Here is a 17,576-nt window from a genome sequence, read left to right as displayed (position 1 = left end):
GTCGTATCAACACAAAAATAGCACCATCGGATGCGGAGGTATGTACTTTTGTGTGAAATCAGTAGTCAGATTTGCGCTACGACCCACCAAATTAGAATTATTCCGAAAAAAAAAAACACTGATTGGTGGACTACCAACCGAAATGAGTATTAAAATTGCTAATGAAATAATTTAGGATTATTTTAGATGCATATATGTTATATTTTCCTTATTATTATTCGACGAGGAATACGATGGACCAATTGATAGACTTTTTGGGAAAAATCACCATTTCAAATAGTCTCATGAATAATGACCTGGCCTCAAAGCAAAATCACTCGGCGACGGCTCTCCAGAATTTACATGATGAGTGGTCACTCTTTGAATAATCACGTAGACTTACTTGCTGAATTGAGCGTGTGTAACATGTGTAAATTACGTGACCCAATTGTGACGGTTTTCGTGCTGCTTGGAATCAATAAGTGAATCGTCGGATAAACTGCCAAACGATTCCATGGAATTGAAACGCATGCAACTGGTTCTCTCTAGGAACCGGTTCTCGATTCCCATCTGTATTCACATTGATATCCCATTAAATATAGAGGGGCATGCAAATGTCTGGGCACCATGGATATTCCCAAAAAGTATCATGTCATTTTACATGAACAGGGGCATTGTGAGGAATCCCAAAGAGAGAGCAAATGAGAGGGAACCAAATCCATACAAAAGATTAAAGAATTTACTGATTGACCAGAAGATTGGAATTCTATATTTCAATATGCCAACAAACAAGCTTAGTTTAAAGAGGTGATTCCAGCAGCATTAAGTAAATGGCACAAGAAAACAAGCCTAGACAAATATAAACCCATTTCACCTTGAGATTCAACATGCAGCTTTGGAAGAAAGACTTGCTCTGCAGGGAGAGCAAAAAAAAAGTGTCGCATTCCCAAATGATGTGTAACAGTGACACCCATGTATGCATATCAGTCTTGATCTGAAGTGATTTATTGTTAGGAAGTGTTTTTTTTGTGCCATAGAATCTCTTACGTCTACAAAAATAAACTGCATTTTCGAGTCTCCAGAATGGAAGTGAAAGGGTTGCTAGGAGAAGGGTCCGAGAGAAGTGATGGGGTTCGGTCTCTGTGAGTCAAAGGGGCCTCCAGGGAAAAGACGGACCAGAGAGCGGGGGGACTCTCACGAATGTCAGGGAATTTTCCCACAATCAAACACAAACGAATTCACACAGAGCAGAAAAAAGAACCAATGACAGTGAAAGGAAGGGAGTGTGGAATGAGGAAGAACTGACAGTTACAATAACATGGGGAAACGAGTTCATGTTTAGCCATATTGCTTATGACCATGTAAGTTATTAAGCTAATGGTGCTATTGTTATGAATTGTGTACGCAATTGTGTCCGATATATATTTTTTTCAAAATCGCCTAATAACTGAGGGTATCTGCATTAGAAAAAAAATCAGACTTTTGGCCTTATTTATTGAACAGCTGTAGCTCATTTCTAGGGACACGAGCTTTTTCTTGCTGCAAACAAATGTAGCTGTTCATGGGAGAAATGCTAGTTTGCTTTTCAGCCACTGTTGCGCTACCCTTGAATAAGACAGTAGCAACAACAAACCCCTCCTGCGCCTCCAGAGGTGCAGCACTGCTTGCTTACACTTTTCACTCATGTGTTATACAACACAATTGTATAGCAAAGTGTGAGATGAATTTGATGGATTATAATGTGTATAATACATTTAAAAGGGGTGTAAACCCCCATCTGTCAAATGGCTTGCTTTTTTGCTATTCATTTACTGATCTTACATACAGTATCACCTATCATTACAAAGGTCGTGGGGGTGTTGGGGCTTATGCCAACTAACTACCATATGGGCTGTAGGAGGGGTACACCTTAAACTGGTTTACACCTCAGGAGAATTTGGAGAGTTCAATCATCTTAGAATGCATGTTTTTAGGATATGGGAGGAAACCGGAGAACACAGAGAAAACCCACGCAGGCACAAGGAGAAAATACAAACTCCAATCAGGAAGGATGGAATCCAGTATTGAAACCTAGATTTCAAAACTGTGAGGCATCATTCCGAACCCTACTATTACCTCTACTTGCTACTGTGCCTTCATAAATTAAAAAGTGATCGTACAAAATATTTGGAAGTTCCTTAATCATTTAAGACTACATCTTGAGCATAATAAAATGCAAAAAAGAAAGTAAAATGTCTGAGTTTGTCAATTATGAAGTGAGGTGGTGGAGGGCAAACCTGAGGCCAGGTGCTTACCAAATGATGCTGCCGAACTAGACAACTAGACAAATCTGGACAATCACAAACAAATTACAGTCAATTGTGAACATACCATTTTAATTGACCTTGATGTGCAGCCAAGACCAGAGGCAGATGGTTGACAATTCATAAAAACACTAGTTGCAGGAACACATTGCGCAATTCAGTCTCAACGGCCGCACCAATGGGTGTGCAGTGGGAATAATTGGTGAAGGAATACTTCTTTCCCCATCTCCTTCCAAAAGATATTACATCTTGAGAAAAAAAAATGGATATGCGTGCCTTGTTTCCAGTGGGTCAGCGAAAGTCTTCAAACTTCCTTTTATAGAAGTAACCCCACCATACTGGATATTATAAATAAGAAGCAGGAATGCAGAAAGACAAGAAATAAACATCCAAGCCAGTCTCTTATCTACACCCAGCTGTGCAGTTTAGAAGAAAAGCTCTCAAGATGATGTCATACAGGCACACAGTCTTAACGTCAAAATAGGGTTCCTATAGCGTGACATTGAGTAAATCTTCTAACCGGTATGATTAGGTTTATTATTAACTGCAAGGTTAAAAACAAGTATAAATCGTATCATTCCACCATAAAGGAGGAAACCAGGATGTAGTATGATGTTAAAAACAAAGGTATGTCCAATTAACTTCTAAATACAAACAAGTATCAATAACATTTAAGGGCATAAAAAAAAGCCGGAAATATTATTAGTATTTGTATACTCTCACCATTAAGTTTAATTTCTGATTGTATCTGAAGAATACAAGGTAGCTGCATGTCCAACTTTAAAAGCTTAGTACAGTGACACACTAAATTTCAGATGGTAGGTGAAGGGAAACCTGTTGGCAAGAGAACACTGCGGAGTTGACGTTATGGATTTTTGATAAACTATTCCATATGTGCTCCAGATCCCAAGTGAAAGAGCTGCTTTGTGCTCAGCAAAGTATCATGCGCACATGTCCCAAATGGAACCCCCAATCATCCCCACCACCCAATCTGTCCCCTTGCTTATACTGACAAAACCAGTGTGGTACTTTCTCTGTAGAACAGCGTTTTATTGGATCAGTATGAGCAGGCATGAGATCCAAGATGGATGCCTTGGTCTCAATATTCATCCTGTATCCCAACTAATTGCCTGTGACCACATGAACACATGTGAACTCAACAACACAAGTAGGTTTTGGAGGAAAAGAAAAGGTGTGGAAGGTTAAGTGAACCAAGGCTGGGCAGAAGGAAGGAAAAGCAGGGTGGAGAGTGCAGTCACTTCAACACATACTATACGGGCCAATGTTGACTCTGAGTTGGTATCAGGACAAGGACAAGGTTTCTCTTTCGCGCTACTATAGATTTTAAATATAATACAGACACATGCTAGTTTTCTGCACGATCACATGGTGATGTTGTCATTTGTTTGTCAGTCAAATACCCTAGTTTGGGCATGACCTGTGGATTTATATTATCCTTTAGGTAAATTACCGTTTTTCCACAAATGCTAATACCCACAATCCAACTCACTAAACCAAATGAGCAGATGTCTAAAAGACATTTAATAAAAAAGCCCAAATTTGTCAATACCACAAACAGATTTCACATGATGACTCAATTCAGAGAACACAATCCTCCTTTCTAATGAATCTAAACACATTTTGGATTACTACAAATTGCAAAAGGACTTCGCTCATTATCTCGAATTATAGCTCATACAATGCAAAATTTGTGCCACGGTCAGTTAAAACTTGAACACAATGAAGACTTCTGACTTCATTTGTTAAACACAACGACTCAAAATTGAAGATACATGACCCAAATCATGTGATCACATATATAAAAGCAGTTGAGAGTGGCGTTTATTGAAGAATCCAATTTCCAAATGAACACAATGGATGGTGGCAGAGTCAGGGAATTGATTTTACTGCAGTTATTTAGCAGATTGCTTTAAACTACAGGAGTATGTAAAACAATTCGTCACTGTGCATTGGAACTCGAGGAATACCATACAATACAATTGTTGTGTCATTCAACTGTCATGCTCAATAAATCATATTTATTCATACCATTCTCTTATTTGTAGTTAGACCTGTACATTATTCAGGTTTTATTCATTAATTTTACCATCTTTTGTAAATGTATTTATTTTTACTTGCCATATACTAGTAGTTCTTTGTTTAGAATATTTGTGTTTATAATTACAGTGGTACCTCTATATACAAAGTGAATTTGTTCCAGGACCTTGTTTGTAAGTCGAAACGGTCGTATGTCGAGCAGGATTTCCCCATAGGAATACATTATAATTGCATTAATTTGTTCCACAGCCCAAAAACCTACACTAAATCCTTAATAAATACTGCTGGTACTATTACAAATGGCAATTACACATAGCAAAAAAAAAAAAATTATAAGTAAAAATCGGAATAATATAATAATAATAATAATAATAATTTCTATTCCTGTAATAACGTCACGAATCGGGTTCGAATGTGGCGGACGTTTTTTGCTGTACTTGAACACCAATGTTTTCTGGAGAACACCGTCAACCTTGGCGGTCAGGAGGCGTTTTGTGTTGAATAAGTTTTGAAATGAATGATAAAAACGTGACGAAGCTGGCGATTTCATTGGCGATGTTACCAAAATAATAATTGTCAGCTTAACTTATAAAGACTGGCGAACGGTGGTCGGAGGAGGACCGTGGAGATGTATTGTTGAGCCAGTTCATGGATGCTAACCCCACGCTCAGATTTTTCTATAATTTGGATTTTCATTTTTAAGTTAAGCATCACCTTTTTCCTTGTTTTACCACCTGCACCAACATTTTTTAAACCTGTGTTGATTTCTCACACAAGAAAATGCACCTTGCGTACGTCTGCGGTGCTGTCATGTCGTCGGATGTAGAAACAAATGGCAAGTCAAATTTTACGTCGAATGTCGAAAAGATCGTGTGTTGAAGCGATCGAATGTCGAGGTACCACTGTATATTTCATATTATTTGTACTGATAAGGAAAAGCTCCAATTTCATTGTATAACTTGAAATGTGAAATGACAACAAAGGGCATTCAGATTCTGTAATGTGCATGTGTGTGGGGGTGTGCACGCATGGGAGTGCGCCAGTGTATGAGTCCATGCTCGTGCTTGCATTTTTGTAGGCGTGTGCGTGTCTGTGTACCATAGGCCTACATACACTAAATAAAAAAAACTTAACACACTGAACATGTTTTCAATAAGTACTGTTGTGTGCAATAGATTGTCAGTTTTTGCATTGAGTTGTGTAACTTTTTACTGTTCAGTAGTGTACAAACGGTATTTTTTATAGATTTATACTCTTCTTATGAAATTCACAAATCTAAATACCCAATTCTCTACAGTGATCTATTATAAGAACATCTGTTGACGTTTCTAAAAATATGCAATAGCAATTGTGAAACAATGACCCTCCTCATAAATTAAACATTGCGTTTTCAATTGTTTTGCTGAAGTGAGTAACGATGTGTACAGTATATTGTTTAATTTTTTTAAAGCCTCGAGCTGCTCTTTTGGTGCGAAAGTTTGAGTTTTGCAAAGAAAACTTTGGTTTGAATGAAGAAGACATTTGTGTAATGTGTTTTAGCATTTCAGAAAAACTGTAATGTCTGATGAGGCCTGACTCATACTAAATTACTAATGATTTTAAAACACACCAGAATGGGAGGTGTAGTGTGTACCTAGTGGTTGGTGCCAGATCAGTATCAATCATTACAAAATAGAGGTAGATATCAGACCCTCAATAAATTAACAAGAGTATTCTTTATTTGGTATCTACGTATCTCCACCCACTGCGTTTAGCTATACAGACTTGAGATATATTCATTTATTAATCATCTAGATCACTCATTGATAGAAGGGTAGCAGGGGTGCTGGAGTCTATCCCACCTGACTTTGGGAAGCCAGAAATCACAGACCACATATAGACATGCATGTTGGAGGAAACTGGAGTACCTGGAGAAAACCTACGCAGGCACGGTGAGAACATGCAACCTCCACACAGGAAGGCCGGAGCCCGGGACTGAACCTTTGGGTTGGTTCAGAACTCGAGACTTCATGCTAACCAGTCATCAATGTGCTGCCATTGAGATGCACATGTACAGTATATTCTAACACAGGGTCTGCAACCCTGGTCTTTGAGAGCCGTGATCCAGCTTGTTTTCCATGTCTCCCTCCTTGAACACACCTGAATCAAATGATAATGATCCTGATTATTTGATTCTGTTCTAACAGAATGCTGCCATGAGTGCTATGGAGTCAGAACAGAGCCTGGTGAAAACAAGAACTAAACTAATAAGGCAGGGTGGAAACATGCATGTCAACTCAGTACATTTATGATGTGAGCTACTGTTTCCAAAACCACAGCAGTGGCCTAAGTGTGTAAAAGCCAAGATAACAATGAAACATCACAAATGACCAAGAACAGGTCGCAAGGTGTCTGGTCAATTGTAGAAAAGCCTTGATTGATGAGGATTTTAATTGACCACAGTCTGGAGGTAATTTAAGCACATCTGGAATAAGAGGGCTACTAAGAAGAAATCAGTGTAAAAATGAAGGGCAAGAAACAGGGTGTTCTTTATACTGTAAGTCTTCTACAATGTTATGTAATAAACCACGAAGTGTAAAGAATTTTTTCCATTCAGGATGACCAGTGTTAAAATTAAACCTCACAGCTGTTTAAGCCACATTCTCATTTGATGCCAACGAAGAGGCCTTTGTCGTATCAGACATTCCTGCTATCCAGCATTTTCTCTTTAACCCAGGTGCATCCTCGCTTTACCACTGTTTAGAAGCAAGACATCACAACCTGTCCTAAACCTGGCCAAGGCTGTGGCATCTTCAGTCATTAAAGTCAGACAACGACTGATGCAGTAGTAGCAGTTTTTCACTCATATCAACAATACAGTATAAAACCTCACAACACTATGGTACATGAGCATATCTTTCTGTGCGAAACCCAAGTGATTTAAATAGATCAAATAAAATTAGTATGATCGATCCTTATAGTCCGATTGTTTGAAGTTTTTGTTGGAAGTTGAAGTCACTCATAATTGAAAAACTGCACATTTTTGTTGATCTACTAAAATGTAACATTGACTAATATACATGCTGATTCATGTAGTTTTGTACATCATGGTCCTCAGTGTGTAGTTTACTGCCTGACAGCTCAGGGAGAAAGTACAGGTTATGTTACAGTAGGGCATGATTTATGTACTTCTCCTCAGATATTTGGAAGTGCAAATGCACGCTATGGGAATGTAAGTACTTCACGGAGCCAGAAATATGGTTGCCTCATGCTACAAAAATAATGTTGAGGACAGTCCGGTTTGCTATTTTTGTATGTACTCATAAACTTAAAGTCAGGGTGTTAAGAGTTAGGTTTGGACAGGGGGTCATAAACACCACATATGACTAAGGACTGGGAGGAGAGGGCTTTTGGGGGCATGTGTGTGTGTCTGTGTGGGGGGGTCATTTTAACAGACACAACATGCTCTGTCTGGAATAAGATTATGCCTTAACAGCTAATTACTACCAGATTTCTTTCTTAGCCCCTGTGCCAGAAAACCAGCAGTAAACATGCAAGCAGCCTGCATGGCCAGCCACAGGAAGTTCAGGCTGAAACTGTAATTAGCAAGAGGTCGTAGGCACTTACTGTGACTAACAATGCAAGTTAATGACATGTGGATTCTTGATGATCAGAATTACAAAAATTGCCACATTGTCTATTGTCTCAAGAAAAAGCCAACAAACAAGTGTTTTTTTTTTTTTTTTTTGGTGGCACACTAAATAATTGTGTGTCCATATATTTGTGTAAAATCTCAGGTAGTATAAACATGACTGAGTACACATTTGGGTTTAGTAGAATCAAGAAAAATTCAGCTCACAATAGAGCCGGGCGGTTTAAAGAAAATTTACCATAACCAAGATGGTTCATGATGACCGATGTAATTTTGACCATGTCGGTAAATTGTATTGTTTTTTTTTAACGAAATGAAATAATGTAAGTCTTTTCAGACCGCCTTGACGATGTGTTGTTCGGCTATGCACATTCCCCTTTAAGAAAGTACAGCCAGTGTGCTTACGTATGAAGTCACGTGTTTATCAGAAAATCAAACAAACAGAAACATGTTGTTATCAACCGGTACGCTAACGCTCTAACGCTAGAAGTAAAACTGATGGAGTAGGATAATAATGAAACGCCTACCGGTAGCCAAGCCACCGGCATTTCATGCATAGCATTAGTCGACGCTTATAGTGTGGTGTTGGTGCCAAAGAACTCGAAGTCGGTTGTCTGGATGTATTTTTGATTCGAGAAGGATGACGAACCATGGAGCCCTACATCAGTTTGACGGTCCATTTCATAGACGACAAGTGGGAGCTGCGCAGCCCGGGTGCAGGATACAGCCTATTTCCCGGATGACCACACAGGTGAAATGATCGCTCAGGCCCTGAAACACATGCTCTCTGCATAACACATGGAGTCGCCATCACCACCGACAGCGGCTCTAACCTTGTCGAAGTGGCTGAACTCAATGAGTGGATGCAAGAGCAGTGCTTTGGGCACGGACTGCATCTAGCAATCAGTATGTTGCTTTATTTTGTATCTTTGTGTGTGTGAGAGACTTCTCTGATAGCTTTTATGATGGTACAATCTACAATGGATCAGCACAGCATTCAGCATAAAGTATAATCCAACAGTGTAGCCTATAATAAGACCATTTAATGGCCAGAGCTATTTCACTGTATGTGCTTGCTTTATTCTGTGCCATTACTGCCATCATAAAATCTTAAACGTTTCATTGGCATAAGAGTTAAAGCAGTATAGCTTAATGTGTGTGTGCGTGTATTTCAGAAAATGCTCTGGGGAAAAAAACCTGAAACCTAGAAGTAAACACCCGTGTTGAGTGATCATGTCACAGCAGCCATTAACACTAAGTTGTCTGATACTCGGTCCTCTGTTTGAAGTATTAAATTCCCTCTTTCTATAAGTCATTTGTGTTACAATTATATTTTGCACAGTGGCCATAGCAATATTTACAATGTTGTACATTGTTCAAGTCATACAAGCATTTTAAAATGTACATACTTGAATGCTTATTTCTTACAAGATATTTTCATATACTTAATGTTTACACTCAATGTATTTGTTAAATATGTTGAAAGCTGGTACAAAAAAAAAATCAACGAGAAACAGTTAATTGGTATTTCATGCATTCATTCAGATTTTCAAATTATATAACAGTCCGCTTGGGCTAATTTATCATCCTTCATCTTTATCGAGGTAAATCTGCTCTATTTACCGTGATAAGTACTTAAGGCAATATCGCCCAGCCCTAGCTCAAAATGAAAACTGCATTTTAGTTTAGTTCAACAAAAGAAAAGTTTGCGTTGCATTTTTCAAAATGTGTAGCATCAACGGTTGATCAGTGGAGAGAAACGTGTTCTCCATGATAACAAATGAACATTACAGAAGGACAAAGACAACAACATTACTGAGAATAAAGTGGATACAACACAGAAATCTCCAAACCATCATCCTACATAAGACACTCCATGAAGGAAACAATGAGCCTGATTAGGATTTAAAAATAAAATTAAAAAATCCGAAATTCAATGAAAGGTCAATAAAACATTGTTTAGTGTGAATTTTGCTCATACAATGCTGCTGTTTTGTCACCGTCCCCTAAAGCATCAAACTGAACAATTGAGCAATGAATAATCCTCACTTGTCTGTGAAATCAGTAATGTAATGCGAAGATAGAAAATATCATGGCCTAAATTTACCTTATCTCTCAAAATCTAAGCAGTCACATTTTACAGGGAAGAACACTACAGTATATGTGTTTGTCGACCACAATTTGTCACTTTTAAGAATCATTGATAGGTTCCACTGTGCAGCAGTGCCTAAATCCCGACTTTTGTATACTAAAACAATTCTGTGGTAGCATGCAGAACTAATATGCACCACTTTGGGCAAACATGGCTGTTCACGGTTTGACAGACTCCTTGCCCTGTGGCAAAAAAGCTTATATATTGGGCACACACCAGTGTCACACGCATCCTGCTTTATACCTGCTGCCATATGCTACCATGTCATCTGAACAAGGCTTCCAAATCACTTTAATACCCCACCCCTCACCCCCAGTAATGTGCACACAACCCAACAATTCTCTATATCCTCTTCAGCCAGAAAGGGTAATGCCAGAAGCAGCACACGTCAGCCAAGGGGCTCTGTTACTCTTGGACCAAATCTATTTATCTTTCCTCTCTCGCTTAGGAAACATACAGGTACTGTAGCTGGATGAGGAGTGTGCTTGATAATCAAAACATTCAACCTAAAAATACTATGCCAAACTGCTGCAACAGCTGCTCCAGATGAACTGCATGGCAAATCCCATTCAATGTGTTCGTGAGGTTTTCAATTTTTAAAGCTTCATATGCTTCAGGTCCTAACCTGCACATTCATACAGTAATAACGAATGTAATAATGAAACTGCCATTACTTTTCTGCAGAATACCGTACAATAAAATACACACCAATGTGAACCTTTGATTCCAAATATGAGTTGACAATGGGAACACACAAATTTATCATGTATTTTCTGTAATTTTCTATGGTTTCTATTATAAGTACACCACAAGAAAAAAATCCTAAGTAGCTAGCAACAGTTTGTATCTAAAAAGCAAATGTAAATTTGACACATTCAACCAAGTCTAATCATCTTTTGAATTCACAAAACAATATTAGTGATCACAGAAAGCTGGTTAATAACCTTACTTTTCAAATGAGTTGTACTCATTATGCTATACATCTACCAATGACATTCACGTCCCAATAAATTGATCCATCATTGACATCAATCAGTAAAATCTTGCTGTTTTCAGTGGTTTGCCTTATAAAGAAGTATTGGCAAATCATAACAAAATGTAATTTCTGTGTCATGATTTATTCCAGCCAAACCAAATGTTAGAGGATCAACGAGATCTTATGTGACACCCACAAGCAACATTGCCTGGCTCCATAAGGGGGGAGTGTGGCAGATGCTAACTGCAAAGCTGTGTGGGTGAGGAGGAGGGGACAAGTGTGCGCTTGGCATGGTGCACCGTTTGTAAAGCCTGGTCAGCTGAGCATGAGGACACATTGCCGCTTCATTGCCAGATGTTCAGTGGGATTAAATGGCTCTTGATACCTCCCCATCCTCTTTGACTTACAGATTGAGTTTTAAGAGCTATGGAGGCTACCATAGACACCCTGAATGCATTGTTATTCTTATAAGCGTGAGAAACAATCTCAAATGCATCTTTGAATATTGTCTTGATCAATTTCTGCTACTCTGAAGAAAGAAAGAGACACTGGTTTATGCTGTTTTGACTAACCACAGTATTTGTGATGCCTTAACAATTAAATTAACCCGAACGGAAACCTTTATGGAGATAGTATCCTTTCTTGATGCTCACACGGGTACTATGTTAACAACAAGCTTATTGTTATTGGTCACTGACATTGTAGTGTCAACATTTGCCTGACTTCTTAACCTGGGTTCAGTTCCCACCAGTGACTGGGATGAATTGAGACACTACTAAGAGGGTTTAGAGTACAATTATAATCATCAATCCAGCCTCTGTACAAGTATCCCATTCTGGGTCCCAGGTGAGCTGGAGCTTATTCCAACTGACTTTGGGTGAGTGACAGCCAATACGTTTTTGACAACGAAATGCAGGCCACACATAAATAGAAATTTGTATTTAAAAAAAAAAGAAAATCATTCAAATCTATGGACCATCCATAGTCATCATAAATCCCTCTCGGATGCTTTTGAAGTGTGGGATGAAGCTGGAGTACACGTGGTAACCCACAGGAGCACGGTGTGAACATGCAAACTCCACAGACCTCACAGGAAGGCCAGAGGCAAGATTCGAACCCCAGACCTCATAATTGTGGTCATGCTCGACATCCATCCAAGGTGCTACTGAGAATAATTTTGTCTCAGGCATAAACTGTACACTGTAGTGACAATAGCCTTAAAATGCAAAAGGAATTCTTTGACATAGAACAGTTAGACTGTACATCAACAGGCATGGTGCTATTTCTCTAATCTCAATTATTCTTTAATTGTCTGTCCAGTCATTCTTACCTGGGGCTCCCTGGGGTTTAGACACAGTAATCACCTTTTATAAATTCAATGTATTATTTAGTTTAGTGTGAAATTATTGTTTACATAAGTGATATGATTCTTCTTAGCCTAACATTTCTCAACCGTCAATTATTGGTGCACATTTTTGACATGGATTAATAATAAGGATGTAGAACGCCCTCTATGGGTGCTTGACGGAACCAGTGTAAATTTAGACGCGTTAGAATATAAATACAAATATGCAAAGGCAGCTCATTGCCATTTCACAAAATATAGGAAAACAACACGAATGAAGGGACTGGTTATTTCCTTACTAGTGTGAATAAAAACAAAAAACAAGCTAATGTTGCCGAGATCCGAAATCAAAAACGTTTTTTTCTGAAGCAAGCTAACGTTGGCATCCTTTGAACATCAAACGCTTCAAAGGATGTCGCGTAACAACACGCACAATGCTTACGATTTGATTTTTTAAAACTCCGAAGTGGCGTGACTCCGGTTAGCTTACGCAAAAACGGTGTCAAGTGAGCATTTACCTGCAAAAAAGCCGACAAACGCTCGCCAGCTGCACGCCAAATGCAGCCTAGCTGCTCCCCGGCTGAGAAGGGCACAACCGGCGGGTGAGAGCAGAGTATAGTGCCATCACTAACCGATCACCTTACGTTCAATTACCAGGTAAAATGAAATCAAAATAGGTACTTACCACTCGGTTCTTTACGGAAAAAAACAGGTTCTGGTGGGCAATGATGATGGTGATAATAATAATAATCCCTTGGTGTTGTTATCGGATAAACGTGGTGAATGAGAGAGTGGTCACGATGTCCTGCATGCGTCGACTGAGCTGTTCATTCAGCTGAATGATAGTGGACTGGACTGCAGAGGGACTGTCAAGTCGGTCAAAACAGCGGCACCACGCCTCCCTTCTTAAAGCTACCACGCTCTCTTTTTGTGCGCATGCGCGCGTCTCTGCATTTTCTTTCTATTTGAAAGATCAAACATTTTGTTGTGCTTTATATTTCTTTTCATGTTGCATATTTGACCACATTTTAACTCGTTCACTGCCATTGACAGCGATCGACATCAAACTCATCTGAACTGGAACGGCTGGTATTGATTAGCTGTCATGGACGACGCAAGACGTCCAATCCACTTTGACTTTCAGCCCTCCGATTCGAAATGGATTGGACTTCTAGCGCCGTCAATGGCAGCCATATTAAGAGTTAATAGCGAGACAAGTTGAGCAGGAGGGGCAGGTGCTCATAGATCAAAAGGGGCACATGAACAAAAATTTAATACACTTTGCAACAACATCACTTCCAGTTTAACCAGCTTTACAGTATAATTGGCTGTGACTGCGACAGACTTTAATTGGGGGGGCAGTGAATAGAAATCAACACTGTCATCCACACTTTCTGGCTGTGACTTCGTCAGTCTTTGCCTCTTTTCTTCCTTCAACCTCTATATCAAAACTTCCTTGCTCAACTTGTTGTTCATCTTTGAACAAACCAAAGTAGATGTTCACTGAGCCACCATCAGCAGTTTTTTCAAAACGTATTATTTCATTATTAGAGAACTTAAAGATGTGTACCTTTCTAGATAACGTTATGAAGTGAATGGAAAAATATGGTTGCCTACAGAGCAAGGACGTAGGTTTGCATAGGGACGGTTGGGACATAACACTACCAACTTTTCAGGATCCCCACCAACTTTTAAGCAACCTTATTCGTATTTTATAATGAATTCAGTTAAATATGTAATTTAGATTGCTTTCCCATATGTTGTCAGGATTCAATTGACCCTACCATTATTAAGTACAGTGGTACCTCTACATACGAAGTTAATCCGTTCCAGGACCTTGATTGTAAGTCGAAATGGTCGTATGTCGAGCAGGCTTTTCCCATAGGAATACATTGTAATTCAATTAATTCGTTCCACAGCCCAAAAACCCAACCTAATCCATTATAAATACTGCTGGTACTATTACAAATAGCAATTAAACAAAGCAAAACAAATAAATTATGAATAAAAGTCGTAGTAATAATAATAATAATAACAACAATCAGTGATTTGAAAAAAGCATTTTTATTGTCACTTTAACGTAAAAGCGGTGAATGGAGACGAAGCAGACAGCGCATGTTGCAGGAGGACACGGCGAGCCCGTGCTGTAATTTAACAAACACATTAAATTAGACACATGTAAAACGAAAATTCGTTTAAAAAAAAAAAAAAAAGCCTTTTTTTTTTCACCTTGATTTAGAGTGGTGAACGAGACAGCGGGTGTTGCAGGAGGAGGGAATACGGCGAGCCGAGGGAGGATGCGGCGAGCCACGTTCTACTTTAACAAACACATTAGACACATGTAAAACGAAAATTAGTTTAAAAAACATAAAAAAAAAATTAAAAAAAAGTTTTCTTTTATTGTCATCTTAACTTAGGTTTTCCAAAATAGACCGGTTTCGTCACAGTTGAACACTTGTTGCTCCACGTAGCCTCCTTCCTCCACGATGTTTTCAAAATGCTGAACAAATTCCTTGGCAGTCTCGGCGTCACAACTTGCAGCCTCCCCGTGACGAACAACAGAATGAATACCGGTCCGTTTCTTGAACTTTTCGAACCAACCGTGAGAAGCCTTGAATTCTTCCTCGGCGGCGAGATGGCTCTCCACTTCCGCGTTCCCCTCAGGTGCGGTCTTTAAGTCATTATAAACAGCGCACGCTTTCTGACAGATTATTGCTTCAGTGACTGAATCACCAGCGATCTCTTTATCCTTAATCCAAATGAGTAAAAGGCGTTGCATCTCCTCCAAAATAACGCCACAACGTTTCGACAGGACAGTAGTCCCTTTGGAGGCGTTTACCTTCTTTATAGCTTCCGCCTGCTTGATGACCGTCGAAATTGTTGACATATTCCGGCCATATTGTCAAGCCAACTCGCTAACGCGTGCACCCTGCTCATATTTTTCAAGCATCTCTTTCTTAATCTCAATTGTAAGCATCTCCTTTTTCCTGTTCCCCTCACTTTTACCAACGACCTTGGGACCCATGTTGATTTTTTTTTTTAAAAGAAAACCCGCCATGCTGCCGTATTCAGCGAAACCAATTCAATCACGACGCTGCTGTAAATCGTCGTATTTCGAGCAACTCGTCGGATGTAGAAACAAATGGCGGCTCAAATTTTACGTCGGATGTCGAAAAGATCGTGTGTCGAAGTGATCGTATGTAGAGGTACCACTGTATATTATTTGCATTATTTTCAGACTTACCCCATTTTCATTTATTTATTTATTTATTTATTTATTTTAAACCTGTCCTGTTCAGCTGTTTGACATAGAGAATGGAAGTCTAAGTGCCCGGATTCTGAACAGTTTTAATGTTTCACATTGAGAGTCTGACATACTCCCATTGTGATCATTCAAAATACCTTTTTATTATGACAAAGCAGCGAACAGGAAGGGATTATGGGGGGACAGAAGAAAAGAAATACAAGAGAAGAAGGAAAAGAAACACATACACAAACAACAACTAGAAATACATTGAACATCTAAACTAGTTACTAATATGCTGGTGCTATCGTCAGCGAGATGTATTTCCGGTTTACACCATGTGGGGGCCTATTGGCCAGTGAAAGAGGAGAATGGGGGCGGGGGTGTCTATAAGCTAAGTGATTGAAAGGGGTAGAGTGTACACAAATCAGTTCTGTGATCTAGAACCCAGTAATCGTGTGAATCTCTTATGAGTGTAAGCCCGTTGGCGACCAACCCTACGCCGCCGCATCGCCAATCCCGGCACCGGGACCCCCAACCAGAGCATGCCCTACCACATCCAGCAGCACGCAGGCCCCACCGGGCGCGCGACAGCCACGCAGACGGGCAGAGAAGCCGCGCGGGCGCCAACCCAGGGCCACGGCCCCCACCCAGCCAGCCCGGGGAGGGAGGGCGGGCGGGGGGGGCGGGGGGCCATGCGCAGCCCATCCCTCCTCCCGCAGCCCAGCAAAGGAGCCATCGTCCCCCCCCCCGGGACCCAGGGTGGTCCCCCGGGCCACCCGCGCATCCATCAACCGGCCTTCAGGGATGGCAGGAGGGGACGCATCACCAACCCCACGCCTACACCCACCCCCACCCGCCCACCCGGGCCACGAGCCACAGCCGCAGCCCCCCAACCGGCACGACACGCCACGGGACCCCCAGCGGCCCACCAAGCCCAGGCAAGGCAGGGTCCCCCGCCGGTGCAAGCGACACCCCGCCGATACACCGGCGCCCAGCCAGCGACCCGTGACGGGGCGCAGGGCGGATGCCCAGCCAGAGAAGAGAGGGGAAGGCGGAGGCAGGAGAACGCCCAGGAACTGCCACGGGGCGATGCAAGATCGGAGACCCGACCCCCCAACCTACTCCCGCGGCCGGAAGCCGAGGCAGAGGGGAGGCCACACCCCAGGAGCCACGCCATATAGAAAAAGTGTGGGACCCACCTACCACCCTATTACTGTGGCTGCCAGGTTCCCGACTGGCAGCCATCACCCAGCACCGTGATGGGAGTGTGAGGGGAGGGTAGTGCAATGTATGCATTAAAATAGGAGAGCTTGGCTTGGGGCAGTGGGACCGCAGCATGGAGCTTCTGCCCAGCCGCCCGTCCCACCGCCCTTTGCCAGAGCCCTCCTGTGGAGTATGATGTGTGGTGCATTTAAAAAAGGTGCAGAGATGGCGGGGCCTGTGGTGAGGAGGCAGCCGTGAGGTGCCCCCACCCCCAACAGGTCCCAACCATCCCACAACCTTGGTGTGTGGTGCATTAAAAACAGGGGGGAGCCGGGCCGGGACTGTAAAGCCCCGTCCCAACTCTCCCCGGAGAAATGTATGAGCATGTAAGTGCCAGGGTGAAAAATATTTACAGTGCCGAAGTGAGAAGTGCGTGAGTTAAGAGGCAGGCTCCCGCAGACTTACCCCATTTTCACTTGCTAAATGTGCTAGTTCATTTTTCCCCCTCAAACTCACGTTTGATTGGCTGATGACTTGACCCCCCCACACACACATGCACTGACCAGAAGAAAATACAACATGTCGGCAACATGCCGCTTCATCCGCCCCCTTCAAAGAGGAGGGATATTAGAAGGTTTTTTTTTCAGCTCCAGCAGCAGCCACTTTAAGTAATGTAAAAAGA

The 17,576-nt window shown here is 41.1% G+C and overlaps 1 protein-coding gene across 2 annotated transcripts in view; it reads right to left on the bottom strand.

Moving 5' to 3' along the window:
- The window catches only part of daam2 (dishevelled associated activator of morphogenesis 2), a 153,987-nt gene extending 140,696 nt beyond the window's left edge, over window positions 1-13,291 (bottom strand). For both annotated transcript variants that reach the window (XM_057859782.1, XM_057859786.1), the window contains exon 1: window positions 13,130-13,291. The gene's annotated coding sequence lies outside the window, so the exon portion shown is untranslated. The remainder of the gene's footprint in view (window positions 1-13,129) is intronic.
- Window positions 13,292-17,576: the final 4,285 nt, after the last annotated feature.

Source organism: Corythoichthys intestinalis, chromosome 15 (genome assembly GCF_030265065.1).
Source record: "Corythoichthys intestinalis isolate RoL2023-P3 chromosome 15, ASM3026506v1, whole genome shotgun sequence".
Taxonomy (NCBI): Eukaryota; Metazoa; Chordata; class Actinopteri; order Syngnathiformes; family Syngnathidae; genus Corythoichthys; species Corythoichthys intestinalis.
This window is presented reverse-complemented; position numbering and strand designations above follow the sequence as displayed.